Raw genomic sequence first — 12,380 nt, 5'->3', positions numbered from 1 at the left:
AGAGGACGTGACACTGGTGACTTAATGAGGCCAGGCCGGAGGGAGGGCCAGGGAGAGAGGTGTCATATGGGGGAAGGGGGTCGAAGGCCACGGAGACTGGTTGCCAATGGCTTTGAAGGGATCTCGGCATGATAGGAAGACCCAGGGGGATGGGAAGTAGAAATGGGGTCACTATAGAATGGGTCCTATAAGAGATAGAAAGCTCCAGAATGGGGCTGCCTGGGAGACGTGGAGGGCAATGGGGAGGGGGCTAGAGGGGCCACTCAGAAGAAGGAGGGCTCCGAGGAGCCCTGAGATAAGGTAGATTATTAGAGAGACTGCAGTCTTGAATAAGGAAAGAGGTCTTTGGGGAGCCTGGATGGGAGAAGGGGTTTATAGAGTGGCTTAGGGCTTTTGGGGGTGTAGCGAGGAGAAGAGAGACAGAGCTAAAGAAAGGGACCTGAGGGGTTCATGGATGTGTCCTGAGAGATATGGAAAACTGGCTCAGGCTGGCCTGGAGAGAGGTCAGGGGTCAGGGAGCAGGACTGGTCAGCAGCCCTGCCAGGCAGGGTTGTAGTGTCGATGAAAAGACCCGCAGCTGGTCGACTCATTTCTCCCCCGGAGCCAGTAGTATTGCTTTTGGAAGCTGCCGAGGAGGCTGCATCCCATGGTCTTTGGGGTCAGCCAGGCGGCCCTCCTTTGGATTTGAATGCCTTCCCCCCACCCCCTCTGCAGCAGAGTGACCTTGATGGAGGGGCTTTGCACGTCCATGCCCTCATCTGTCGGGTGGGCGTACTGGCGGGTGGTTGTGATAGTGCATGTTGAAGTTTGGCTTTTGGTGGTGGTGGTGTGGGGTGAGACCGCCCTGTGGGCACCCTGTGATGGATTCTCTGAGAATTTCCTGGGTCCAGGAGGATCTGGTACCTAGTAGGTGCTCAGGGCACAGGAAGAGGCGACCACTGGGCTTCACTTGGCAGAGAGATGAGATGATTGCCGTGGGGGAACCAGAGCACTTCTCTGTCCACGACAGGACAAGCGGTGCCCACCTAGAGGTGCCTCGGAAGTTAGGCCAGGAAATGTGCTTCCGAAAGGTCCCCAGCCTTGAAAATCATGTGGAGAGCAATTCCGCTCTGCACACCAGGGGTCAGCTGGAGTTAGAATTGGCAGCCACAGACAATAAGAAGGTGTTGTAGGGAGGGGGCCAACTGTCAGGAGTAGATAGAGGTGTGTTGCCTACACTGGACAAGTCTTTCACCCCTCTTTGTGCCTTAATTTTCTTATCTGCACACAGTACTCATAGCAGCCCTTAAGATTCTTTCGTTCATTTGACAAAAGCTTTTCTGCTCATTCTAGTGTCCCAGGCGCTGGGCCTGGGGCTGTGACTTAAAACCCAAACCCAAAAGCACAGCCTCATCCAGAGTCGATTGGACTGAAGGGAACTGCCCCCACAGGGTTTCCACCGCTATAAATCTTTACGGAAGGAAGTGTACTGCCTCGGTTTATTCTAGCAGAGTGGGTTGTGGCTTTGAACCGCCAATTTTCTGATGAGTAGCCTAAGTGTTTTCACCATGGTTCTTGAACAGTGGAACTCCTGCCTCTGGGAACCTGCATTCTAGAAGAGATAGAAAAAGCCCCCACGACAGCAGTGGTGGCCGCCAGTATTTTAAGCAGTGAAATCAGTCACCAGAGCACTTGAACCAGATACAAACCAGAAATTTGGCCTGCTGTCATTCCAGCTCAGAGAGGCCGGTAGGACAGAGAACTGGCCCCAGTGTCACCAAGGCTGGAAGTTCTCTGCGGGAGGGCAGCCTGCCTCACCTGCTCTGGAAGAGTGCCTGGGGATTCGAACCGCCAGCCTTTCGGTTTGCAGTCAATGCCTTAAGCACTATATCACCAGAGTTTCCCCATAGATAAAGGAGTTTGGATGTAGAGGCTTTCTTGCCAATGCTTGGTGCTGTACAGAAACGCCAAGGAGCGGAACGGGGTAGCGAGTGATTGGGCTCCAGGGCAGGGTCTTCAGAGACTTCACTAAAGAGGTGATATTTGAACAGAGGCTTCGGTGAAGACAGGGAGCGAGTCTGTGGCTCTTAGAAGAGAGGGAGTTCCAGGTGGGTGGATGGTGAGTGCAAAGGCCCTGTGGTCAGCACTTGATGAGAACAGGGAAACAGCGTGGCTGGATGGAATTGAGTGATGAGTGGGGGAAAAGGGCAGGAAAGAGGGCAGAGCAGGAACAGGGTAGATGAGATTGGGCTTTGGAGACCACGGAGAGGGCTCAGAGGAGCCTAGTGGTACCGTGATTAAGCATTAGTCTGCTAACTCTTCGATCATCTATTTAAATCCACAGCTGTCCCTTTGGGGAAAGATGTGGCAGTCAGCTTGCAGGATGACAGGCTTGAAAACTCTGGGAGGCAGATCTCCTCTGTCCCATGGGGTCACCATGAGTCAGAAGCAACAGCCGTGGGTTTTTAGTGGGTGAGGGCTCTGGTCTTTCTCTTGAGTTGAAGCACGAGCCTCAGGGAAGGTTTTGAACTTAGGGATGTGAGCTGATTCATGTTTTAAAATAATCCATCCAGCTTCTGGGAGTGAGGCAGGAGGAGGCGGAAGCAGGCAGGCTAATGATGCATCCAGACCAGAGTAGTGGTGCTTGGTGGTGGTGGGACCCAGGGAAAGGTGGGAATGGGGAGGCAGCTCTGGATTTGGGATAAAACTTTGGAGAGAAAGAAGCCGACAGGGTTTGCAAAGTGACCAGATTGGTTGGTGGCAGATGGAGGAAGGACAGAGGAAACGGGTTGGTGTGACAGCCAGGAACGCAGAAGGGAGATGGAGAGAGATGCAAGTCAGGGGACAGAGAGGGTGATTCAGTCAGAGGAATTGGGCCTGGAGACTCAGCACTTCTCCTTGCCCTCCCCACTTACCGGAACAAAACAAAAGCAGAACAAAACAAAACACAGCTTTGTCATCGAGGGGGTTCCGATTCATGGAGGCACCACGTGTGTTGGAGTCGATCTGGACCCCGTGGGATGTTCAGTGCGGGTATGTTTGGGAGAAGATCACCAGGCCTTTCCTCCTAGGCACATTTAGGTCGACTCGAACTTGCAGCCTTTCGGTGAGCACCTGGGTCCTTGCCTGCATCCTCCAGGGGCTACTCCCTTTCCTCAGCAACTCTTCCTTGAGCGAGCGGCTGACTTTGTTTCGGGCCTAAGAGGGAACGAGGGAGAGACGTGGAATAGCCAGAAAATTGGCAGCCGTCTACCTCCACATTCGTTCTCGAATGTTCGTAGACGCACCGTTCACAGGAGCCACAATGGGGAAACCTCCTCCGTGGCCCTCGGCAAATAAATGACTCGCAAGCCGTGGTACGTCCACCTGGGCGAATAGTGCTCAACTCTGAAAAGGAATGACGTTCTGGTACATTCCACACCGTAGCTGAACCTTGAAAACGTGCCGTGTGAGGAGGCCACGTAGTGTGCCATTCCATTTATATGAAATGTTTGGAACGGACTAGTCCTTCGGGACAGAAAGCAGATTAATGGTTACCTAGGGACAGGAGCACTGATGGCCAAGTCTGTGGGGACCTGCACTGTTAACCCAGCCTCTCCCAGAGCTTCAGGGTTCGAATCCACCCTCAGCTCCCCAGGAGAAAGATGGGCATCGTTTAATTTACAGCCTCAGTGTCAGGAACAGCCCCCAGACAAACCCAGTGGAGGCTCAGCTATGAGCTGGTTCTGACTCAGTGGCAGTTGAAGAGAGGGGTGAAAAGAGAGGCCCTGGGAGGCACAGTGGTTAAGTGCTTCACCATTCACGAAGGTCAGTGTTTCGAGCCCACTGCCACCCACTCACTCCTCATTGGAAAGATGCTGTCATCTGCGGCTATAAAGATTTACAGCCCTGGAGCTCCGTGGGGGTGGAGGCAGTGTCACTCTGTCCTACAGGGCCGCGGTGGACACAGTTAATGCCATGGCAGTGGGTTTGGCTTTTCTTGGGGGATGGGAGTTCCTGGGTCGTGCCAGCAGTTAATGCAGCTGGTGCTAGACAGAAAGGTTGGGAGATCGTCTCCACCCAGGGGTGCCTCAGAAGAAAAGCCTGGTGACCTACTTCGGAGAGCCAGTGATTGGAAGGCACACACACTCTCTCTCTCTCTCTCTGTAGCATGGTACTTTGCTGACGCTTTGTGTCAGTGTCGGCTCCATGGCAACGGGGGAAAAAAGAGGAATGGGGTTGGGGTTAGGGGAGTGACTGCTGTTTGGTATGAGTTTCTGTCTGGGTCGATGGGAATGTTCTGGAATCAGATAGCAGGGACAGTTGCACAATCTTGTGAAGGTACTAAAACCCCCAGCATTATACATTTGAGGCTAGCGAATTTTATGGCGTGTGGTTTATCTCTCAGCTCACCCCACCACTCCTCAGTAGGGGGAAAAAAGTAATTGCAGCTGCCTTGACCCCCATGGCTGAATGTTTGGGGAGGGAAGGGAGAAAACAGCAGTGCCGAGAGGGAGGGGTTACTGCCAGCCCCCAGATTTCAGTTGTGGAGTGGCTCTGGGAGTTGCGAGGAGCCTGGATGTGTTGGGAATTAGCTGGATAGGAGGAGTGACTGGGAAGAGGAATGAAAAGTGAATTCAGAGCAAAAGCATGTGCAAAGGACCTGTGGCCAGTGTGGTGGGCGTGCTGAGCTCTGGGGGAGAGCAGTGACCCCATGGCGTTTGCTCTGAGGGCAGCAGGGAGCCGGGCTTCAAGCAGGACCAGGGAAGAAGGGGTGAGGGGGCAGAGGCAGGTGGGACTCAGCAATGAACCGGGGTAGCGTATGGAGCTGTCTTTCCTGGAGGCCCTGAAGGGCGCTCAGGGGCTCAGCAGGGAAAGGTGTAGAAGAGGTGAAGGCGGGCTTTGACAAGGAGGGTGAGGAAGGGCAAATTCTGCAGATAAGGAGGGGGCGAGGCCGGCCAGCCTGGCCAGGGGTGGCCCTTCCTTTTATCAGAAGGAGCCGCCTCCTATCTGGGGCTCCAGGTCAGGAGGGCAGAGGCGAGTGTGCCGAGCGAGGGACCCTTTGGGGAGTGTGTTCTGGGCTGCCCCAGCCCCCTGCTTCCTCCTGCAGGACACATCCCACTCCAGACCCTGACCCATTCCCTTGAAAAGCACTTACACAATGCGAATCTAATACGCTAATAAAGACTGTTCACCTCTAAACAAAAAAAAAAAGAAAAGAAAAGCACTTACAGGGCAAGAAAAGGTCGGCAGTTCAAGCTCCACTCCTGCAAAGACCACAGCCCAGGAAACCCCGTGGGGCGTTCCTCTGCTGTCCCATGGCCCCACTGTGCCTCCGCATTGACTCAGTGGCACTCCACATCAGGGACCCTTGATGACAAATCTCCCTTAGTCCTTGGGACGCAGAGCCTAGGGTGCCCCTCCACCCCGGGTGGGGTCTGTCCTGCAGAAGACCGCAGAAGGTGACGAATGAATGAGTGAGAGAAACTTTCTAGAGTCCTGCCCGATGTCAAAGCCCTGTTCTGTGCAGTGAGGTTGCCTCAGGAACCAAATCCTCACCCTGTATATGAGGGGACCCCGGGAGTTGGGGTGCAGATGATACATTACACTTGTGGTAGATCATGTTCCTATACATGTGGTCGGGAACTCTGGTGGCCTTAGTAGTAAGGACTGGCACTGCCAACCGGAAGGCAGGAGATTCAAATCCACCAGCTGCCCCTCAGGAGAAAGAGGGGCAGTCTCCTCCCGTGCAGTTTACAGCCTCTGGAAACCATAGGTCAGTTCTGACTCAATGGTAATGGATGAGAGAGAGTGATTTGGTGACCTTACGTTCCATTGATGAAAGTATAGTTTGGAAGGGACACAGAGACAAGGTGAGGGGGGCTTTAAGTTCCATTGATGAAAGTACAGTTTGGAAGGGACACAGGGACAAGGTGAGGGGGGCTGTCGCCTGAGCAGAGAAATGCATTTCTGAGAGAATCCTTGTTGTCCCTGCTGCCCAGGCCCCCCCACCCCCAGCTCGGGACGACCCTTTGCCCAGTAGAACAGAATGCTGCCCATTCCCGCCCCAGCCCCTTGTGGATTGTGCTCTTGTTGACCACAGGGTCCCCACTGGCCCACTTTCTTCCTGGTCTGTCTTAGTCTGGACGCTCTGATGAAACCTGTTTGGCTTCATAGCTGTTTTTGTGAGGTGCCATGGAATTGATGTCTTCACTACGCAGAGACTCCATGAAGTTAGAGTAATAAAAGAGCCCTCCTCAGAACTGGGGCGCTCTAGCCTATACAGTAGAGTGTTTTGCGCAGAACTTTTTTTTATTATTGCCGTCAGGTTGGCGCCAACTCATGGCTGACGCGTCAGTGGCTTTTTGGAGGCTGTAAATTGCACGGGAGGAAAGTGTCCCTCTTCTGTGGAGCAACTGGTGGATTCGAACCTCCTCTCATTGGGTTGACAGCACAGCCTCTTAACCTCTAGGCCACCAGAGCTCTCTGCACTCAGAATTAGTGGGCAGGGAACTCTTAGGTCCGTCTTTTGTCAAAGACCTGTAGACTCCCAGCACCATCTGATAATGTGGTGGTTGCTTTGTACGTTGGAACCGCCCCGTAACTGACCTCCAGTGGAAAAACCAGTGGGTTTTCAGAGGCAATAAATCGCACAAGAGGAGATTACCCGTCTTTCTTCCATGGAGCAGCTGGTGGATTTGAACTGCGTGCCTTCAGGGTGATAGTGCAGCTGCTTTGCCACTAGGCCACTGGTGGTCATCACATCAGTTCCTGCTCAAAATGACCTCATGTGACACAGCAGCGCTGCCTCGGGTCCTCCTGGGCATTTTGTGGCGGGGATGGCGCTGGATGGGACAGGGTTCAGAGCTGGTGTTCATAGGGTTGCCCTGAGTCCTACCTGACTTGACAGCACCTAACAACAACAGTCTATAGGTTTCCTGTCTTTGTAGGAGCGACGCCTTCTCCCTCAGAGCCTTTCTGGGGGTTGAGATTTTTGGTGAGCACTCCGCACCTGCACCACTACGGCTTCTCTCTTCCTAACTCGCTGACTCACTGCCCTGGGTCCGGTGTGACTCACCGCAGGTCTGCTCATCACGGCAGAACTGCTCTGTAGGGATCCCAAGGCTGTGAAAGACTGCCTCATCATTGTGCTTCAAGTGGCCGGTGGTTTCGAACCGCCAGCCTTTTGATTAGCAGCCCGGTGTGTAACCAACTGTACCACTAGGGCTCCATCCCAGCAGAGATGCGTAAATCAGAGGGGAGCGTGTTCCAGAAAAAGGGAAGAGCCCGTGCAAGGGTCCTGAGGCAGGATTGTGCTTGGAGGGTGGGGAGTTTCCAGGAGGCCTGAGGGGCTGCAGCTGAGTGAGCGAGGGGGAGAAATGGGGTTGGGTGGGGGATGATGTCAGAGATGACATCAGAGACGACATCAGAGCCAACAGCCACGTGGGCTTCAAAAGACTTGAGCTTCTACTTGGCGCCCCATGTGAGCTGGGCAGGGGCCGCCCCCGGAGCAGGTGTAGCCACGCGTAGCCAGCAGGACTGACACCTCCTAGCTTCGTTGTAGGGCCCCCCGACTCAGTGCCTCTCAGCTCCCAGAAGCCTCTCCAAGGCCCCGGCTGCGGTGACTCACGCAGGCAGCGTAGTACCTCCCCGTCCCAGTGGTGGTTATTTGGTACGACGGAGTCAACTCTGACTCACCCTGCCTGTGCACAACCGAGCAAAACGCTGCCTAGCCCTGCACCACCACCAGGCTGGACGTCTGTCAGCGCAGTCCTCTGGCGCTGGCTGTGTGTGCACCGTGAGGCCCAGTGGGCTACTGGGGGCGCCGGCTGGAGCCCCCTTCAGCAACTGCACCTGTGTCCCGGGACTGCCTGCCGCGAGTCCCCCAGGAAGATCCGGTCCACAGGAGCCAACAGGGCGGCCTCCTTAGAGAGGAGGCACCATCTCCTCTCCCACGAGCCCCACAGAGGGCACCCCTATCTCTGCACGTCAGCCAGCACCCCAGCGGTCCTAGGAGTTTGGTTTGGTAGATAACAAGGCACAGTCACGAAAGGTGAGGCCTCACAAGAGCTGGCATGGCGCTTAAGCACTCAGCTGCTTACTGAAAGGTTAACAGTTCGAGCCCACCAGCGGCTCCCGGGGAGGTGGACGTGGCAGTCAGCTTTGGTAGTGATCGCAGCTTCAGAAGCCCCGTGGGGCAGTTCTGGCCCCAGGCTGTGGACTGTTCCTGAACCCTGCTTATCTTTCAGTGCTCTCCTCAGATGTCCCTGCTAGCCTCCACTGAGGCCCAGGGCACGTCTGGGCCAGCGAGGTGCTTCAGAGCAGATGGGGGGAGCCGTCCACTGGCCACCGGCTGCTCCTTGAGGGCGAGGAAACCCTGGTGGGCATTAATCTGCGGGCATGAATCAGGACCTGCCTCCTGGACCCTGAGGCCCAGCTCCAGCCGCTCTGACCTGGCCGCTTGGCCACTGGATGGTGTAATTAATAAATGAGGGATCAGGTGGCCTCTAGGCCACACCGACCGAAGATGACCCCTCCTGTTCTTGAAGGGGCGTCCCTCTGGAGCCCAGACACGACTTCCAGCCAGGGCATCTATCCCCAGCCCCTTCCCTCCTCCTTACGAACATAGGGTGGACCCCTCAGCCTTATTTTTTAAATTTTTTTTATTTCCTGTTTTTCCTTTTTAATTTTTTGTTGTGATGTAGGTGAAAGTTCACAGAGCAAACTGGTTTCCCACTCACCGGTTCATAGACATCTTGTGTGGCGTTGCTTACAGTCCCCAGAGAGTAGCCCCTCCTTCCCGCCCCTCCCTGCGGCCCCTCCCGCCTTGGGGACCTTGTCCAGTCCTGGGCAGCCCTGCCCTTTGATCTTGGCTGGCCGACTGGGCGTTCTAAGAAGTGAGCAGTCTCCTGCTGTTACTGTTCACCACGCAGGCCTGTCAGTTATTTGGTTCAAAATGAGAGCCACAGCCGTGAGTTTGGAATATTTCCGTGAAGGGGGATGAAAGGCCGCAGTCCTGGGCTCCACAGTTTCTGTGAACCCAGTAAGGCTGGCCTGCTTTGATTTGGAATCTTGTTCCCCATTTCCCCCAGTCCGTCCAGGCCTTCCTACGGGGGTCCTTTTTAGAGCTGTTGGCAATGGTAGCCGGACACCATCCACATCTTCTGGTCTCCGGGCCGTGGAGTCTGGGGCTCCTGTGGCCCATTCGTCCTTCAAGCTAATGGCCTCTGTGAGTATGGTGTTCATCCTGCTTCTTTCCTCCGTTTGGGGAACCCTCCAGTGACTAGGGCTGATAGAAAGAGGATTGATGCCTTTGAGCTGTGGTGCTGGAGAAGAGTGTTAAATATACCATGGTAGGGGAGCTCTGGTAGCCTAGGGGAGCTCTGGTGGCCTAGTGGCAAGGAGCTGTAACTACAATCCCAGAGGCTCACGGTTCGAATCCACCAGATGCTCTGCCGGGGAAGGAGGGACAATCTCCTCCTGTACCAGTCAGATCTGATTTGACGGTACACGCACACACAAAAATAATAAAAATAAAATTAAATAAAAAATAAATATACCAGGGACTGCTAGGAGAACAAACAGGTTTGTCCTGGAGAGGGTGAAGCCAGAGTGTTCCCTGGAGTCAAGGATTCTGAAGCTTCGTCTGACATGCTTTGGGCATGTTGCAAGGAGGGACTGGTCCTTGGAAAGGGACATCATGTTTGGCAGAGTGGAGGGGAAGCGAAGGAGAGGAAGACCTTTGGTGAGATGGATCTATTCTGTGACTGGAGCGGTGGGAATAAGTGCATTTGAGATGGTGAGGTTGGCACAGGATAGAACAGCATTTAGGGCTGTTGTACATAGGGTCGCTATGATTCGCAAACGACTCGATGGCACATAACAACAACAACAACCGCTTCTTAACACCATGCCTTCGTGTCTTCACTCCTGTACCAAGCCCCGGGCCCTCACTCCCATCAGCCCCAGGAACACAGGGCACAGGTGGTGGTCGTTCCCCAGAGAAGACCCTCATTCTGCCCTCAGGGAATTCCCAGTCTTCTCTGAGATTCAAGCTACACAACCAGCAGAACCCTCCAAAACGAGCCTGTCACCATCAAATTGATTCCAGCTCACAGGGCCCCAGTGTGACAGATGGGACGCTGATGACCAGGCCTTCCTTCTGCCCAGCTGCTGGTAGCTTTGAGCCTCTGCCTGCTTGGTTAGTGTTACAAGTGTCAACATTCGGCACCACCCAGACAGCCACCCACCAACCCCACTGTCACCTAGTTAACTCCAACTAATAGTGACGCGTAGAACGGAGTGTAACCGCCCCATAGGGTTCCAAAGCTTTACAGAAGCAGATTGCCCCAACTTCCTCCCCTGGGGCACCTGAGGGGTTCAGACTGTTCCCACTGTGGTTAGCAGCTGAGCGCTTCAACCCCTGTACTACCTGGCTCCCCAGCAACCACAGGCATGCCCTAGGGAGGTAATGTGGGCAGCAGGCAGCTCAGAGGGAGTCCTGTGTAGTGCTGTCTGGTGAAAACAGAATGGAAACCCCATTTTTAGTATTTTGTTTTTTTATTATGTGTGTGTGTGTGTATGTGTTTACCGTGAAATCAGATCTGGCTGGTACAGGAGGAGATTGTCCCTCCTGCTCCAGCAGAGCATCTGGTAGATTTGAACCACGTACCTCTGGGATTGCAGTGCAGCTCCTTGCCACTAGGCCACCAGAGCTCCCTTTAAACCCCATTTTTAAACCGTATTTTTAAATTGGCTTTAGTTCTTAGAGAAATTTGTTGCTGTTGTGTGCTGTCGAGTAGGAACCGAACCGTATCTGACCTTCCAGTGGGTTTTCAGAAGCAGTAAACTGCACAGTGGCCATCTTTCTCTCGCAGAGCAGCTGGGGGATTCGAACTGCACATGCCTTTGGGATTGTAGCTCAGCTTCCTACCACTAGGCCACCAGCGCGCCCTTAGAGGAGTTGAGTTAAACAGAATAAAACCAGTCACGGCATCCTCATCATTTTACCTTTATTAACTATTTTGCTCTCCCTATTTGTTTATTCTGATCGATGAACCAGCGTCGTTACTAACTGCAGCCTGCAATTCCCGCTCGATCCACCACTTTGTAGTCATACAGCCCTAGTGGTTTTGAAAAATGCATAGTATAAGGACCTGCAGTGGTGAAAGCACACAGCTCCTGACAGAAGGGTCGGTGGTTTGAATCCATCAGCCGCTCCTAGGGAGAACAATGGATCATTTTGCTTCTGTAAAGGTCCACAGCCTTGGACCCCTATAGGGCGGTTCTCTCTAGAGCAGGGTTGTAATGATTTGGGGTCGACTTGATAGCAACAGGCTTAGACTGCCCTGTGTTTTAGGTCTCTAGGGCTTCTGAAACAGCTGCCACAAGAGGAGGGCTTTAAGAAACAGATATTTACAGTGACATCAACCATGGGCTTAAGAATATCTAAGGATGGCATAGGATAAGGTCTGTCAACCCTATGAACTTGGAGAAACAAAGAAAGTTATACAAGTGTTCAGGTCTTCCGTTCATCGGGTCGCTATGAGTCGCCTACAACTTGATGGCACTTGACAACAACAGGCCTGTCAGTTGGTGGATTGAAAGCTCACCAAGTTGTGCCAAGAAATCTGGAGGACATAGCCACCTGACTGGAAGAGATCCATATTTGTTCCCTTTCCAAAATAAAAGGTGACCTGACAAGAGTGTAGAAATTATTGAACAATATCACTAATATAACGCACTAGCAAAACTCTGCTGAAGATTATACAGAAACAACTGGAACAGTACATTGACGGAAAACTACCGGAAATACAAGCTGGGTTTAGAAGAGGTCATGGTACTAGAGATATTATTGCCAGTTTCAGATGGATCTTGGCAGAAAGAATACCTGGAGAATGTCTGTCTGTGCTTCATTGACTGTGCAAAGGCACTTGACTATGTGGATCACAACAAATTGTGGCTAACCTTGAGGAAAATGAGTCTTTTTAGAAAGACCACTTGATTGTGCCTATGCAAAGATTCTGTATAAACTTTGTAAGTAAAACCAACAAACCCGTCTCAAAAAAAAAAAAAAAGAAAGAAACACTTTTTTCTCAGAGTTTAGGGGACTGTTTCGAAGTCCAAATTCAGGGTGCTAGTTTTGGGGGGAGGCTTATGTTTTCTGTTGGGTCTGGAGGAAGGTCCTTGTCTTCAACACCTGTGAGCCCAGAATTCCTTAGGGATCTCCCGGGATCTTGGCATCTGTCTTTCCCTAGATCTAGGAGGTTCTCAGCATAGGGACCCTGAACCCAGAGGACTCAGTTTTCTCTCTGTCTGCTCACTTCTGTTTCCTTTCATCTCTTGTAATATTAGATATGTGATGCAGGCCACACTTCAGGGAAGCTTCCCTCACATGGTTCAGGCTGTGAGGGCATTAAGGG

General features: G+C 53.0%; 1 protein-coding gene across 3 annotated transcripts in view; it reads left to right on the top strand.

Annotated features, from left to right (window-relative positions):
• The window catches only part of AP2A1 (adaptor-related protein complex 2, alpha 1 subunit), a 45,392-nt gene that overhangs the window by 622 nt on the left and 32,390 nt on the right, over positions 1-12,380 (top strand). The window lies entirely within an intron of this gene.

Source organism: Elephantulus edwardii, unplaced genomic scaffold (genome assembly GCF_000299155.1).
Source record: "Elephantulus edwardii isolate Elephantulus edwardi_28Jun2011 unplaced genomic scaffold, EleEdw1.0 scaffold00236, whole genome shotgun sequence".
Lineage (NCBI taxonomy): Eukaryota > Metazoa > Chordata > Mammalia > Macroscelidea > Macroscelididae > Elephantulus > Elephantulus edwardii.
Note: the sequence above shows the minus strand (reverse complement) of the source record. Positions and strands in the feature narration are given on the sequence as shown.